Genomic DNA, 17,166 nt, shown 5'->3' on the forward strand with positions numbered 1-17,166 from the left:
AAACCGTATTAACAGAACTTTTCAGCCTGTAGGCATCACATTGCAAAAACATAGACCACTCTTCTTTCACAATGTTGAAGAAACAAGTTTGTTGAGTATGAGAAAGGGAGACCACTTGGTAACTTTTCAAGTGAAGGCAAAACCAAAATGAGCAACACTGTCCTCTTGATTACGATTCTCAAATTCATTCATTGTTCATACTTTTTAAAAAATGTATGTTCCTGTAGGTTCCTAGAAGCCGAGGGGACACTAATAGCACGCCCATGCCTTAATTGGGCCTAATACTTTTAAAATCCAATCCTGAGCTAACTCCTGTTTGGTTGCTGATTCTAAAACATTCATATATATATATATAATTGATTTCAGAGAGGAAGGGAAAAGGGAACATCCATGCTGAAAGAGAATCATTGATTGGTTGCCTCAAGCCCACAACCCAGGCATGTGCCCTGACCAGGAATTGAGCAAACCATGGCCTCCTGGTTCATAGGTCAATTGCTCAATCACTGAGCCACGCCAGTTGGGCTATTCCTTTCCATCTTTCTCTCTTAGTGGTCTTCTTGTAGAATACTTTCATATGCCTTATGCCTCGGATTTTTAACACAGTGCCACCATTAGCAAGCAGTTGTTCAGAGTTTCACACTTCAGCAGGTGTGAAAGCTAGAGCAGAGAGCAAGAAGAAGCATGAGGTAGAGATCAGTTCATTACTTTCATGTATTACAAAGACCTGACATTTGCCTACCACCTCAATTATTTGATTCTTTTTTTGTTTTCTTTAACATATTTTTATTGATTTCAGAGAGGAAGGGAGAAGGAGAGAGAGATAGAAACATCAATGATGTTATTTGATTCTTGATCTGACTTTTTAGAAATCTGCAGTATAATAAACCTTCAGTATTTTTGAGATCTTTGGAATGTGAAATTTGAGAATGGCTTTATAATGATTTTTCCCTGCAAAATTAATATACAGAGAACAAAACCACATTGTTTTAATGCTCGTAGGTCATTAGATAGGTTATACATTAACTAAATGGCTTGCCCCTGAACACCAGCCTGGAATGGTACTTGATTGAAATTTGTGCCTTAGCAGAATGGCAGGTTATTATGTTTTGGAAGAGTGGGAAACAAAGTGCTAAGGATTTCTTGGTGGGGGATGGTGGAGCTATTTATAATTTGAGACCTTAATTTATAATTTGTAATTTATAATTTATAATTCGAGACCTTAATATAATGAATGATAACCTCTCCTTCATTGGAAACATGAAACTATTCATATTTCTTTGGACTTTTTGGGCAGTTAGTATAAAAAAAAACAATTAAGTCAAAACCCAAGCCACACCCTGATATTGAATTTGTGATTTTATTCTTCTACTCAATACCCTAATGCTTTGTACCTCAGAGCTGAAACTATCTTTAAAAGAATACTATGCCCTGGATGGTTTTGCTCAGTAGTTACAACATCAGCCCACAAATCAAAGGGTCTGGGTTTGATTCCCGGTCAAGGGCATGTACCTAGGGTGCAGGTCTGATACTGGCCTGGATTGGGGTGTGTGCAGGAGGCACTTTATCGGTTGTGTCTCTCTCACATGGATGTTTCTTTCTCTCTCTCCCCCCCACTCCCACTGTCTCTAAAAATGAATGGGGATATAAATATCCTAAGATGAAGATTAACAACAACAACAAAATACTAAAGCTCTCAATTTGCTTTGCCTCTAGGTGATACTTAGTATGTATCATTAGCTTGAAAAGCAACTGTAAGACATATATTTGTCTTATCCAGTGTTTCTCAGCTAAGGATGACTTTGCTCCTAGGGACATTTGGCAGTGTTTGAGGCATTTTGGTTATAACAGCTGGGGGATACTACTGGCATCTAGTGTAGAGGTTATGGATGCTACTAAAGAGCGTGCAATGCACAAACCCTTACAGCAAATAATTATCCAGTTCAGAAATGTCAATATTGCTGATGTTGGGAGTTATTAAAGTGTTTCCATTTAAATTATCATCATATTTTTAAGAATTATGATTCTATCCTTGGCTTGCTCATCAGTCTCTCAGATTTTTCACCATTTCATTTCTGCAGTGGCTTTTTATAGATACATGTGAATGTGGATCGTGCTATACAATCTTTATTCTCTATAATGTGTGGCACAAAAAACTTAATACTTCTGGAATAAGTGGAAATAATACCAATATCAGAATATACATAAGTGAATAAACCAAATGATTTTTTTTGAAAACTAGATACAAGTAAATGTAGCTGTTTGAAACAACCTCAAAACAACAATTAGCACATTGGATTTTCACATCTTTGGATGATATGTAAAACCAGTATAATAGTATTTTGAAAATTTATATGGCAAAATATTGCTATTATGTTTACCTTAGGCAAATTACTTAGCCTCACTCTACCTTTTGTTCTTATTCTGTAAAAAAAAAGGGTTTTGAAATAGAATATCCCTGCTGCAGTTCCAACTAACATTCTAAATATTTTAGTAAGATATACAGATGACTTTTCATAAATGTTCAAAATATTTAATTTATTATTCAGTAATTATAGATGAAACAATAAAAATTATCAGAGGATAATCATTGCCACTCGTTTTTAAAATAAGTAGTATGAAATGTGGTGAAATGTACTGGAGTTAGGGCAGGAGGTTGGTGTGTGTGATTTCCTCCCCCACTCTTTAGAAGATGGATGTGCATATTTGTTGCATTGTGTTTAAGTTGAGTAAAAATTTAGTCCTTAGGAAACAAAACTTGTTTGGTCTTGTTAGGTGAAGACAAAAGGCCATTCTTCATTTTTTTTTTTTTACATCCAAATGAGGTTTAATATGAAGGTCTTTATTTTGGGACTTAGGAGATATTGTATATGAACTCCAGTATCCTCCGTGGTCCATAGAAACATACCTTTGTATTAAATCAGACTTTGGAAAGCTAGGCATTGCCTTCACATGCTAATAGATGAAATTTCAATTTGTATTTATTTTTAATCAGTTGCCTAGTACTAAAATAAATTTGGGTACTAGCAGCTCATAATAGTTAATAGCCTGTATAAATGGATCCCAAGACACCTGTTCCCTTATTGTTAATGAAGCCCTATTTTATGTGCAGGAAGACTAGAGTTCCTGTTGAGACTCTGTCCTAGCACATCTCCCTGTCTCCTGTGTGCATATTTAAATAACATTAAGAAATGTTTCCTCTTGTTTTCTGTCATCTCTAGAATTCTGCCAGACACACTTATTCTCTTTAATAGGTTGTTTCTTCCCAAATGCATTAGGGTGATTTTTTTTCCTGGTTTTTTTTTGTGTTTTGAAATTTTTTAGAATTAAACCTCAATTATGTTATATTATGAGGATTTGATGTAAAATTATGATGAGTTAATAGCACCAGATACACAAATAGTCAAATAAAGTTTCACAGGAAAAGAATAAATGACTTGTGGAAATTTTAGTAGTCTGTGGAAATGTAAGAAAACAAACAAACAAAAATATATAAATCAATTCTAAGGCCCTGTGTTCTCATGGCTTATCCTTTGAAATTACTTAATTGTACCCTCTTTTCCCTAATTTCTATTGCTGACAATTTGGAGAGTTTATAATTATTTATTTCTATTTGCTATTTAATATCAAGCAAAAAGTCCTAGGTCTTCATGTAAATAATTTGAAAGGAGAAAGCCATAAGAACTATCATCACAGTCTACCAGATATTTGCATTTTTCTACATGGTGGAATTTTGCTATGGATAGATATGTGGCTCGAGATAACATTGTAATCTATGGCATTTATTTCTACTCTCTTTGGGGACAGTATATTGGCAGGTTTTTAAAAATTGTTTTTATATATGTGTTACAGAGGATGGACTGTGTCCTTTTTATCCTGCAGCTTTTCCTTCTTTAAATAACTGAATTTTCACTACTATTGGTGATAGTTTAAGGGGCGTTCTAGAAAACGAGAATATGATATCTGGGAAATAATAAGTGAGAATTATACTGCCGATCATTTAAGTCAGTTTTTCAGAATATCTGTTAAGTTTATTGGAAACTCAGAAAACACTTATTTTGGTAACCAACTCAAACACTAAGTACATACGAAAAGGATGAAAATAAGTTCACTATTCACAAATCTTCCTGATAGCAATAGTCTTTGTAAGAGACGAACACTACTATCTGGAATAGTTCACTAGGAAAGCTTTTTCACACCTCAGTCTTTTATTTTGTTGAACTCTTCTATAATAACTTTTTTTTATGTGCCTCAGGCATGAAACAGCTCTGGCCGCCAACACAGGCATCAAGCTAGGATGAACTAAGGACTGTACATCTGCTTTGCCCCTGACTGATATAAGAGCAACACCACCAATCAGGTGTCTCCTTGCCTCCTCTATAATAATTTTATTAACCAATGTCACCCCAGTAAATTCCATAACATTTTTTAAAGTTTAAAAATCTATATATATAAACCCTAATATGCAAATAGACTGAAAGGCGGAACAGTTGAACAACCGAACAACCAGTTGCTATGACATGTGCTGACCATCAGGGGGTGTGCACGGAACATGGTGGGCATCAGCAGCGGGCAGCAGAGTGCCAAACATGGCAGGTGTCAGCCCCACTGGGATGGTGGAGCAGGTGAGCGGGGGCGCCAGACCAAGGCAGGACTCCAGTTGCTGTCATTGGGGCAAGCCTCTGGTGGTTACTGAAAATTCTTTGCTCCTGGGCACTGAGGTCCCACCTGGCATGTGCACCTGCTGCCAGTGCCGGCCCTGCTCACACCTGCTGCTGGTGCCTGGCGCCAGCCCTGATCGCTGAGGGGCGATTGGGGCCAGCAGCCACCTCTCGCACCCGCTGCTAGCGACAGCCCCCTCATACCCGCTGCTGGTGCCGAAGCCGCCGTTCACACCCACTGCTGGCGCCAGCCCTGATCGCACCCGCAGCCGGCACCAGAGCCGCCGCTCGCACCTGCTGCCAGCTCCCAGTGCCGGTCCCAATAACTTGGCACTGTCAGCGGGTGCAAGCAGTAGCTGTCAGCCCTGATTGCCCCTGTGGGCTTCTCCACCTCCCCCTGCTCCTGAGGGGCAATTGGGGCAGCAGCCGCCACTCACACCTGCTGGCGGCACTGGCCTCACTTGCACCAGCTGCTGGCGCCAGCCCCAGTTGCTCCACACTATCAGCGGATGCGAGCAGTGCTGCCAGCAGAGAGGGGACCGGGGGCCACAGCGGAGGGGCCGGGGGGGACACGGAGGATGGGCAGAGACCTGCCCCTGTGCCCACTGCAGCCTTGTGGCCCACAGTTCCTTTCAAGGTGCATGAATTCGTGCACTGGGCCCCTAGTATAAAAATAAAACAATGCCTTTTCTTCAGTCATGTGCCTCTCTGTAATGAAAAGGAAACCTAACACTGAATAGTGTATCCTGAAAAGATGATGGTGATTTGAGACCTCTTTCTCACCAGGGATAAAGAAAACATGAATCACAGTCTCTCTGGTAGGTTTTTCTTTTCTTTTTTTAACACTGGCTATACATTAAAATTACACCTGAGGAGTATTTTTTAAATACTTGTGCCTGAACCCCAACCCTTGTGATTCTGCCTAAGTTGGCATATGCTAGGATGTGAGTATTGTTATATTTAAAGTCCTTCATGTGATTCTGTTGTCACCAGAGTTGAGAACCACTCTTAGAAGTTAAGCTAAATTAGGGGCTCTCATTGTTAGTTTCCTACACTACAACTACTATAGAAGGAATACTGAAACCCTCCAAAAAGGGCTTCTGAGGGATCACTTGGTATTTTATAGCGGACTCTCCAGCCCCATATGAGTAAGGAGGCTCTTTCCTAGGTTCTCCCGGTTTAAATAATTCCCAAAAACTGTATTATGGCAAGAGTTTTTGGTAGACTATGGAGTTCACTGTAGCTCATCCAAGATACATAATTTAAAAAATTTTCCCAGTTTTGAGTCAAATATAAATCTAGGACAGTCTCTACTAGTTTAAAAATGTTTTAACTGAAAATTTTTAAATTAAACCATGATATACTTTACATCACCCAAATTCACTTCTTTCATAAATATGCATACCCTTTTCCTATATATCCCACCATGGATTGTTTTACACAATGAAATATCTCACTTCCAGTGAACTTACTTTGATATGGGAAGCATAGAAAGAATTTATAAAAGATAAAAATCAGCAAATTTAGGGCTAGATGCATGAGAGGGAGAATGTAGGACAGGAAACGTTTAGCAAATGTAGTCAAAATGGCATTTATATAATTAAAAATAGTAAGTACTGTCTCAAGGTGTTTTTTTAAGGTAAACATTCCTCATCTAGCTTGGGAAATATGTTAAGGCCTCTACGATGAGCCTATTAAGAAGGATCGCCAATGCCCCTGCAGAGTCAACAGGCTCATAGACAGCCCCTTCTGACTGACTGCCTCCAGATACAGGGTCCTGCCTCAGATGTGTTGATCATACGTGCAGGAATTGGCTGTTCAAACTTTTACTGCCAGACTAATGGCATTTATAGTTTGTTGGCTTAATTTAGCTTCTTAGCAAATAGTACCTAGCAAGTTACCACAGTTAAACCAGGGGAATTCAGAGCACCTGCATTTCTGAAAGCCACTATGAACATGGGATGGAATCTGACTTTTAAACAACAATTTGGCCATTTGCTTATAACCTATTGTTTATTGTAAAGAAACTCTTTGTGCTTCTTAATTTCTCCTTTGTTCTTTAAGAAAAGGTGGCCATGGAATATATATACAAATATGGTTGCACTTTATTTTAATCCATTATATTCTCCTTGTCAGAATCATATTTGTGGTGATATGCCCTGCATGGCAAGTGCTGAGAAAACATTTGTACAAAGTGTTGCCAAGGAAGACTGTTGACTCTATGGAGTATAGTGACTTCGCTGTTCAAGATCTTCATGTGTTTATTAAAAAGAAAAAAAAACAACCCACCCAGATACTAGTTAATTATATTTGTCTGTGTAAATTACCAAATTTTGTGGTTAGCATATAAATTTATTAAATAGTTCAAGTGTACTCAATACAGTGTTATAGCAGTTTTATTGATATACTGGCAAAGAAACAAACATGACCACTCTTTACCATCTGTTTATAATGCTATATAAAGAAGACCATGTTGGTTGCCATGGAAACTACATTTCCAAAACCACTGAGTGTTTGCTTAAATTCTCCAACCTTTTAAAGTCATAAGCTTTTTCCCTGAGTAAAAGAATAAAAAATACATTTAAAATTTTCCAAAAGTCATTTTTCTGTAAAATTCCTTTAATGTATCTAGTTTGATATTTTGCCTCTGGATTTTATGCATTCAATTGAGGGACTCTTAATTTGAGAATTTTGGCATTTTCAAGAACTGGGGAGAAAATGTTAACACTATCCTATTGAATGGTGCCACCTTATCTTTTTATAAGTAAAGGCTTTACTTCTTTAGAAACACTTTTTATTGGTATAAGAATAAAAAAGGAATCTGAAAAGATAACAAATATAATAATATGGTAACTGGGGAGGAAAGGCAGTTATAATATAACTAGAGGCCCAGTACACAAAATTCATGCACAGGTAGTGTCCCTAGCAGCTGCCGGCTTCCAGCTAGGGCCTTCCTTTGTTCCGCGCCACCCTCTGGTGGTCAGCACACGTCATAGTGAGCGATTGAACTCCCAGTCGGTTGAACTCCCAAGGGGACACTTTGCATATTAGGCTTTTATATATTTAGAGTAGAGGCCCGGTGCACAAAAATTTGTGCACTCAGTGGGGAGGGAGGGTCCCTCAGCCCGGCCTGTGCCCTCTCGCAGTCTGGGACCCCTCAGGAGATAACGACCTGCTGGCTTAGGCCTGCTTCCGGGTGGCAGAGGGCAGGCCCAATCCCTAGGTGCAGCCCCTGGTCGGGCTCAGAGCAGGGCCGATTGGGGAGTTGGGGCACCACCCCCTGTCATACACAGAGCAGGGTGGATTGGGAGGTTGCGATGCCACCCTCAGTCATGCTCAGGGTAGGGCCGATTGGGGGGGTTGGGGCACAGCCCCCTGTCACAGTCAAGGCAGGGTCGATGGGGAGGTTGCGGCGTCACCCCCTGTCACGCACAGAGCAGGGCAAATTGGGGTTGGGGTGCTGCCCCCTGTCGTGCACAGAGCAGGGCCCATCAGGGGGTTGGGGCTCCATACCCTGTCACGCACAGAGCAGGGTCGATCAGGGGGTTGGGGAGCTCCCCCTTTCACACACAGAGTAAGGCCGATAGGGGAGTTGGGGCACCGCCCCCTGTCACACACAGAGCAGGGCAGATCAGGGGGTTGGGGCTCCGCCCTCTATCACCCACAGAGCAGGGCTGATCAGGGGGTTGGGGCACCGCCACTGTCACACTCAGGGCAGGGCCGATGGGGAGGTTATGGCTCTACCCCATCACCCACAGAGCAGGGCTGATCAGGGGGTTGGGGCGCCACCACTCTCACACTCAGGGCAGGGCCGATGGGGAGGTTATGGCTCTACCCCGTCACACACAGAGCAGGGCCCGTGGGAGTAGGGGGGGTTGGGGCGCCACACCCTGTCACACACAGAGCAGGGCCGATCAGGGGGTTGGGGTGCCGCACCCTGTCACACAGAGAGCGGCGGGGTGATCAGGGGGTTGGGGCGCCTAACCGCTGTCACGAACAGAGCTGGGTGGATAGGGAGGTTGTGGCCCCACCCCCTGTCACACACAGAGCCACAGGGCGATCAGGGGGTTTGGGCGCTGCCCCCTGTCACACTGATCCCAGTGCCAGGTGGCCTCTCGGCTCCGCTGATCCCGGTGCTGGGAGGCCTCGCGGCTCCGCTGATCCTGGTGCTGGGAGGCATATTACCCTTTTACTATATAGAATAGAGGCCTGGTGCATGGGTGGGGGCCGGCTGGTTTGCCCTGAAGGGTGTCCTGGATCAGGGTGGGGGTCCCACTGGGGTGCCTGCCCAGCCTGGATGAGGGGTTGATGGCTGTTTGCAGCTGGTTACACACCCTTCAGGGTGGGGGTCCCCACTGGGGTGCCTGGCCAGTTTGGGTGAGGGGCTGAGGGCTGTTTTCAGGCTGGTGGGTGACTGAAGCTCCCAACTGCTCCTTTTTTTCTTTTTTTTAATTCTGGGCCAGCTTTAGCTCTGACTCCAGCTCTGAGGCCTCTGCTGCTAAAAGCAGGTATCTGGTTTGTTTGGGTTCTATAATCGAAACACTGTATCAACTCCAGCTCTGAGATCCCGGCTGGCTGAAAGCAGGTTTCTGGGGTTTTGTTTAGCTTCTATATTTGTAACAATGTTTCAAACTGCAAGTTCAGAGGCCGGCAAGGCAGGCAGGGAACGTTGAAGTCCTCCGTCACTGAAGCGTGCAAGCCTCATGTTAGCTTCAAGCTGCCTGGTTGCCAGCTGCCATCTTGGCTGGCAGTTAATTTGCATATCGCCCTGATTAGCCAATGGGGAGTGTAGCGGTCATACGGCTAATTACCATGTTTCTCTTTTATTAGATAGGATTACAATGTCTAACCATGTTTAGTTATTGCTGTCATATTAGCTAATGTCAGAAAAATTATAGCAGGGAAGTACTTGGCTGTAAATAGAATGGTTCTGACTTTAAAAATTGTGGGTACTAAAAAAATATTTTGTTGTAATAACTGTAAAAAAATATTCAATTGATATTCCTGGGAATCCTGCTTAGGGAAGAAAGAATAAAAATACAGGGTGGGGCAAAAGTAGGTTTACAGTTGTGAGTACGTGAAACAGTTTAATCTTGTATTATTAATTATTTTCAATACAGACAACTATTAACCTTCCTTTGTCCCATTCTGTATATATTTTACTGTTGTTCTTACTGTAAATAAAAATCTCAAAGTAATTTTTCTTAATCCCAAATGATAGTGTACATCCACATTTTGTTTATACAAACCTGATGTCTGCGTAGACACTCAAATTTTTTTGCTATATTCTTCAAAAACAGTCTTTCTTTCAATGTCTTAAAAGTTATTAATATTTTTACATTGGGGCCAGTAAAATAGGATTGCATCTGTTCCATCTTTCCTTAAAGCCAAAATCATTGGCTGTAGACAACAGTAGTAATACTGGTAATAGTAATAACTAATGCATATCGATCACATAGTATGTGTCAGGGTACTGTGTACATAGCTTTCCATGGTAAATGTTTATATTTAGGTTTCATAATAATTCCATGAGGTAAGTGTTATAAGTACACAGTACAGTCTCTAAATTAGGGTTTCTCAACCTTGCTACTACTGACATGTTGGGCTGATAGTTCTTTGTTGTGGGAGACTATCAGATATATATTGTAGGATGTTCAGCAGCAACCCTGGCCTCTACGCTCTAAATGCCAATAGCATCGTCCCAAGTTGTGACAACCAACATCTCTAGATACTGCCAAAGTCTGCTGGGGGATTACAATCACCCCAAATAGATGAATCAGCAGTTTAATTTTTTCTGGTAGAAATAGTTTGTAGAATGCATAAAATCCAGAGGCAAAATATCAAACTAGATATGATAACTTAATTTTCGGAAAAATTACTCCCTGCCCTTCCCATGCTATCCCCCCTTTCCCATGCCATTTCGAATACCAGCTATTCTCCAGTTTTGTTCAATTATCCTATATAATAAAACCTAGGATGCTAAGTGTCTAGTCATTCGTTCAACCAATCAAAGCATCATATGCTAATGATATACTAAGGCTGCTCAACCGCTCGCTATGATGTTCACTGACCACCAGGGGGCAGACGCTCTGACCTGTGGATTAGCTTGCTGCTGGGGTCCGGCCGATCGGGACTGAGTGAGATAGGCTGGGCATGCCCTGGAGCCCTCCCATGGTCCCTCCCCAGCTGGCCAACCTCTCGCATCCTTCCCTGGCCCCAGTCGTGTACCAGTGGGGTCCCTCAGCCTGGACTATGCCTTCTCACAATCCAGGACCCCTAGGGGGGTGTTGGAAAGTCGGTTTCAGCCTGATCCCGCAGGCCAGGCTGAGGGATCCCACTGGTGCACGAATTTGTGCACCGGGCCTCTAGTTGATCTGATAACTTAAGTGGAACCCAGGTATTATGATATCCCTCTTGACCCAGAATTTTGAAAACTTTTGTAGCATAATGAAACAAATGGGGTATTTAATGTAAGCTGCACTAAAATTACATATTCATAAAAGACTTTTTAATAATAGAATTTTGGAATCTTCTACTGAATTTTATATATTAAAAATGGGAGTAAATCCTTATTTCCATGTATTCAACTATAAATACCAAACTGAGTTTTTTTCTGTTTCTTTATTTTCCTTACTGTTGACTTGTATGGAATATTTAGTATAGTTAAGTTTGTGCGATTCTTTTTGGTGATACTGAGAAATAGAAGATGATCAATCGTGGCCCATTTATACAAAGTAAATAAGTCTTTTTGCGATAAAGTCTTTAATACCAATACTAACTTGATAGAGCTATCAGCCCAACATATCAGTAGTAGCAAGGTTTTGGTTAACTTTCTGATCTTTTATAAACACACTAGAGGCCCGGTGCGTTGGGTGGGGGAGGGGGGGTGTGTCCCTCAACCCAGCCTGCACCCTCTCAAATCTGGGACCCCTTGGGTTATGTCCGACTCACAATCTGGGACTGCTAGCTCCTAACCGCTTGCCTGCCTGATTGCCCCCTAACCACTCCCCTGCTGGCCTGTTTTGCCCCCAACTGCCCTCCCCTGCTAGCCTGATCACCTACAACTGCCCTCCCCTGCCAGCTCCTCCATGCCGCTCACAGCTGCCGGACCCCCAGGCCTCACCATGTGGAGCAGCCATCGGACCCTGCCTCTGCTGTGCACGCAGCCATCTTGTGGTGGCCATCTTCTACCTAGGCTTTTATTATTTAGGATGACTGTTTTTGCTGCATTTTCTCGTGAAAGTTTGCTCTAATACAAAGTACACTTCTTAGCAACCTTTTAAAGTTGTGATACTGTGAAATGGGACTCAGCAGGCCTCAGAAGTGATAAAGTTGACCAGGTTTCTGTGTTTCGTGGGTTTCTTTACCAAAATGTCTTAGGTTATTAGCCCTTTCCTTTAAAATCTCATGAAAATATTTTTCTATCATCTGGAAAAATAATAGAAAATTTTTCCAGAAATATATAGATGGCTCTGTTAATGATGTTTGATAGAAAATTACTGGATCTCATTATGGTTAACTAAAGGACATTTTGGAAGAATACAGACATAGAGAATAATAGCTTTTTTGGGAAAGAATGAGACTATTAGACCTTTTATACATACTTCAATAATTGTGCATTTTAATTGTAATTTAAAATTTTTTTTATGTAGACAGTAACTTACACAGTATTTATATCACTTTTTGAGACCAGATTGAATGGGGACCAGAGCATACAGTTAGGATTGTCAGTGCTTGTATATTATGGAGCACTTTTTAGTTCTTGAGTAATATGCTCTTGAATCCTAATCATGGCCCTAATTTACAGCCCTGTCTCTTACTTATTACTTCTTTTTTACTTAGTTTCCCTTTCTGTAAAATTAGGATAAAAAGTGGTACCTTACAACCTTGTATAAGGTTTCAGTGAGTAAAAACATAAAGTGCTAAGAGTAGTGCATACAATAAATATTAGTTATTATTTGAGTTTATTACTTTTACCATTCTAGGATAAAGTGGTTGAGACTGGGTCTGTAGTCTATTAATGAGCAGTGTTTAGAATCTTGGACTATTGTTTGTTGTGATAAAGTGACCTTTGTACTGGTGGAAACATTTCACTTTAGAAATATGAGTAAACATTATACTACATGTCAGCACACTGAAATAAATGTAGATATTAATTTTTTATTTGCATAGAGTTTAAAAACTAATAGTAGCTCTTTTATTTTAACTTGATATTCCAGTGATTGTTTAAAGGCTCTTCCGTCTTGTACCAACAAGAAACAAAAGCTAGCTTGTTTGTTTTACTCCTAAAATCTATCTACCTTTTCATATTAGAGTCATACCCTTCCTCAACCTTATTGGTCTCTGGGAACCAAAGAACTTCAATGAAGAAACAGTAATTCAGGTAGCCGTTCTGGAGTCAAAATGTCCCGATTTTGAATTCTGACTCACCTGCTTACTTTTGACTTTGGACAAGAAAGTAACCTATCTCTAAGCCTCAGTTTTCTCACCTGTAAAATGGAGATAACTGTAGTACCTACTTCATAGTTATTGAGTGCATGTAAAATCATAGCCCATGGTATGTGTTTTAACAAGAGTAGCTTGTTCCCTACCCTCTCATTCTCATTGCCCATTCCCTTGCCCCTAAAATGTCAGTCAAAAGGATAGGCAGATAGATGTCCAATAGTTCCACTGCTTTATTTGGAGAGAGGGGAGAATCTATGACTTATATCATTACTTTTTTCTTATTTCTAGTGAAATGAAGGCTACCATTTGCAGCCCAGGCCCCACAATGTTTTGGGAAGGAAAACTGTTGGGGGGTAGGGGAGAATAACATCCTAATGAAGCAAAGCCTAATGATGACCACAACATTTTTTAAAAAATTTTTTTATTGATTTCAGTGAGGAACGGAGAGGGAGAGAGAGATAGAAACATCAGTGATGAGAGATAATGATCAATTGGCTGCCTCCTGTACGTCGTCTACTGGGGATCAAGCCCACAACTCAGGCATGTGCCCTGGTTCATATAGGGCAATGCTCAATCACTGAGCCATGCCAGCCAGGGAACCACAACATTTTTGACATTTCCCAGCACTTTATAGCTATAGTGCCTTCCTTGACTCTCTTTAACCTTTTAAAAATGAATTATTTTAGCATGAATTAGGACAAAATACAGCTATTAGCATGGGAACAGTCTCCAAACATAAATGTTCTGTCTTATTTTAATACTAGAGGCCCAGTGCACGAAATCTGTACAAAATGGGCGGGGGGGGGGGGGCGGGGAGTCCCTCAGCCCGGCCTGCACCCTTTCCAATCTGGGACATCCCTTCCACAATCCGGGACTGCTGGCTCCTAACCGCTTGCCTGCCTGCCTGCCACATTGCCCCTAACTGCTTCTGCCTGCAAGCCTGATCGCCCCCTAACTGCTCCCCTGCTGGCCTGATCGCCCCCAACTGCCCTCGCCTGTAGGACTGGTCACCCTCAACTGCCCTCCCCTGCAGGGCTGGTCGCTCTCAACTGCCCTCCCCTGCTGGCCTGATTGCTCCCAACTGCCCTCCCCTGCTGGCCTGATCGCCCCCAACTGCCCTCCCCTGCAGGCCTGGTTACCCCCAACTGCCCTCACCTGCTGGCCTGATCTCGCTCCCAGCTGCCCTCCCCTGCCGGCCTGTTCGCCCCCAACTGCCCTCCCCTGCCGGCCATCTTGTGGTGGCCACCTTGTGACGATGTGAGGGCGGCCATCTCGTGGTGGCCGTCTTGTGATGACGTTGTGTGTGATGCCACCTAGGCTTTTATTATATAGGATAGGATGTTCCTAGAAATAAAAATAGGAAATGTATATAAATTATTTCTTTTAACTAAGTAGCCCTTTAATCAGCTGTTTTCGTGGAGAAATTCACATTCTGTCCAATTTCAAGGAAAGGACCCAAGGTTTTCAGTAAAGAATGATGAAAAATGTGATCTCTTCCTTCCATAAAAGTTACAATTTTGTGGACTAGAGGATCAACTATCACAAACCACCATAAGGGCACAGGGACATATGCCACAAGCTGGGCCTTAGAAGATCTCATTTCACTGTAAGACTCCTTGGCTGTTGTGTAGACCCTGGCTACTCCTGCAGTCTGAAGGTTTTTGTTGTTGTTTTTTAGTTGTGGTTTTTAACCTGGACAGCACTTTCACTGCAGTGCAGACTTTTCTCAGCTTCTGTGTGAATGGGCTATTCAAGACTTCCCATGGCCCTGTGTTTAATGGACCGCAAATCCTCTGGCTCTGTGCTGCCTGTGAGACTTGTTGAACTTGACCGTTAGGAGAAGGCTGCACCCAACTGCTTGTCCAGCTCTCAATATACCAGACCTATAATCAAGAGAAGTTTCAAGGTGCTTAGGAGAAATGAACTTTAAAACCTTTCACACTTCTTATCTGAAAGGTACTTTGTAAGCCTTAATTCTAAGCCATCATTCATTTTTACTGTGTTTTAATGCTGCTGTGATCATTCTCTCTCCAGGTTGGGTGAATATGGGCTTCGGAGGCAGACATCCAAATTAAACCCCAGGTCTCTCATTTATTGGCTATATAATTTGGGGCAGGTTACCTGGTTAATTCATTCAACAAATATTTATTTAATACCTATGTGTTCCAGACACAATTCTAAGCACTGGAGATAACAACTGTTGACATGTAAATACAATATAACATGCTTACATTCTAGTCTAGGAAGAGAAATATAATAACCAAAATAAATGAATGGAAATATGTACTACCACTCAGAATGATTGTCAGGTTAGATGAGCTGGCACCGTGAAAGCTTGGGGGTATACTAGGGTGGATGAGACAGTTTGCCTCCAGGTGGCTTGCTGGCAATTGGTAAATGAGGGATTTTTTCCCAGACCCTTTTGACCTGTTAGAGTGGAGAAGTGTTATTGTTTTCTGAGGATTAAATTGACTAGAATAACCTGTATGTAATTTATTGCAAGTGTCTTTCTCTTCATTCAGTTGATGCCATTCTATTAATACCAGATAAATGAAACTTCAAAAAAATCAAATGTTTTTCTGTGGCACACAATACTTCAGAGATGCCACTATTATAGAAATATTTTCCCTTTACTACCTTTGTTGGTGGCTACTTTAAATAACTATAAGGTCTTAATGGTGTATGGGAGGCAATATTTGTGATTATGAAAGCTAGTAGGTTTGAACTTAGGCAGCCAATCATAGGATCTTTTCTCTGGTGGAAATTTATTCTGTGGAAGATGAACATAAGTAGTTTGTGTCCTGCCACCTGTCACTTCTAATTCTCCTCTGCTTTGGTCTCCTGTACCTTGATTTCAGTGTTGATTTTGGAAAAATAAATGAGATTTCCCTAAAAGTTTTACACTTGATTTCATCATGTTGCAATAATATAGCTTCAGGGTTTGATTGTTTTTCCATTCATTTTTCAAAAACTCATTTCTCTTTAAATCATGATGTATTTAACTTTGCTTCTCCCCAGCCCCACCCCAATTTGACCTTGAAGTACTATTGTTTCTCTATAAAGTGTTTCCAATTTGCTTGTTTTTACTGGTTTCCCTCATCTGCTATTGTATCTTTTATATTTGGCTTTTGATAATATGTTACGTAAAAGCCAGATTTTCTTCTCCAACTTTTTCTAATGCAAATATTCTAATTTTTGCATAATCGAACCACCTTTATTAGATAACGGGGCTGATGCGTGAAGAACTAAATAAATATTTATTACTTATTGAGACATTCTTTTTGATAAAAACATGCTTTATGCTAGATGAATAAAACCATAGAAAATTATAGCAGATTAATCTGAGAGTAGTTCTCTAGTGTCTGAGTGGCTGTCTATTGAAATCAGAACTGCCAGCTGAGAAAAGCACTGAGCATTAAGGGAGCACTCGTTCACATTTGGATGATTTATTCCTGCGCAGACAGACTGTGGTAGTGGGAGGTGTAGTTTACAGTTCTTTAGCTCTTAGCCAGTGTCCCTTCTTGAGTGGTGGTGTGAGCCTCATGTGTCTGTGCAGTATAATGATGCCTGTATTCCAGCACTCCATTTTTCTGCTCCTTTGCTTCAACACTAAATTAATTTTTTAAATGTGAACAAAAGGGGTCTGTATGTAAAAATTATTATATGAGATTATTTTAACAGAGTTTTCAGTGTGACCAAAACATTATTTTTTAAATGGCCCTATTTTACTACATTAATATTTTAAAATAAATCTTCAGATACCATTTGAGCAGGGAAATCTTTGTGGATTTTTTTGTTTTTGTTTTTCTGATGGTATGTTTAATTCTAAGGTGGCCAGCCTACATCTTGCTGCAAATTTGCTCAATTATGGCATTTTTTAATATTTTTAAAATTTCAATCATATTTCATTAAACTACTGTTGTTTGGTAGCCATTTCTGAAAAGCTCCTGCTTGATTTCCCCCTGCTCAGCAATCCCTCTGCCCTACTCCCATTCTACTTTCTCTTCTGTTACTTACTTTTTTTCCAGCGCCTGCCTGTCTTCGGCCACATGCCCATCAAACC

General features: G+C 41.2%; 1 protein-coding gene and 1 pseudogene across 4 annotated transcripts in view; one reads left to right on the top strand and one right to left on the bottom strand.

Annotated features, from left to right (window-relative positions):
* The window catches only part of PDSS2 (decaprenyl diphosphate synthase subunit 2), a 230,023-nt gene that overhangs the window by 51,304 nt on the left and 161,553 nt on the right, over window positions 1–17,166 (top strand). The window lies entirely within an intron of this gene.
* Window positions 4,240–4,382, bottom strand: LOC132237833 (small nucleolar RNA SNORA48; annotated as a pseudogene).

The sequence above is a fragment of the Myotis daubentonii genome, chromosome 6, assembly GCF_963259705.1.
Source record: "Myotis daubentonii chromosome 6, mMyoDau2.1, whole genome shotgun sequence".
Lineage (NCBI taxonomy): Eukaryota > Metazoa > Chordata > Mammalia > Chiroptera > Vespertilionidae > Myotis > Myotis daubentonii.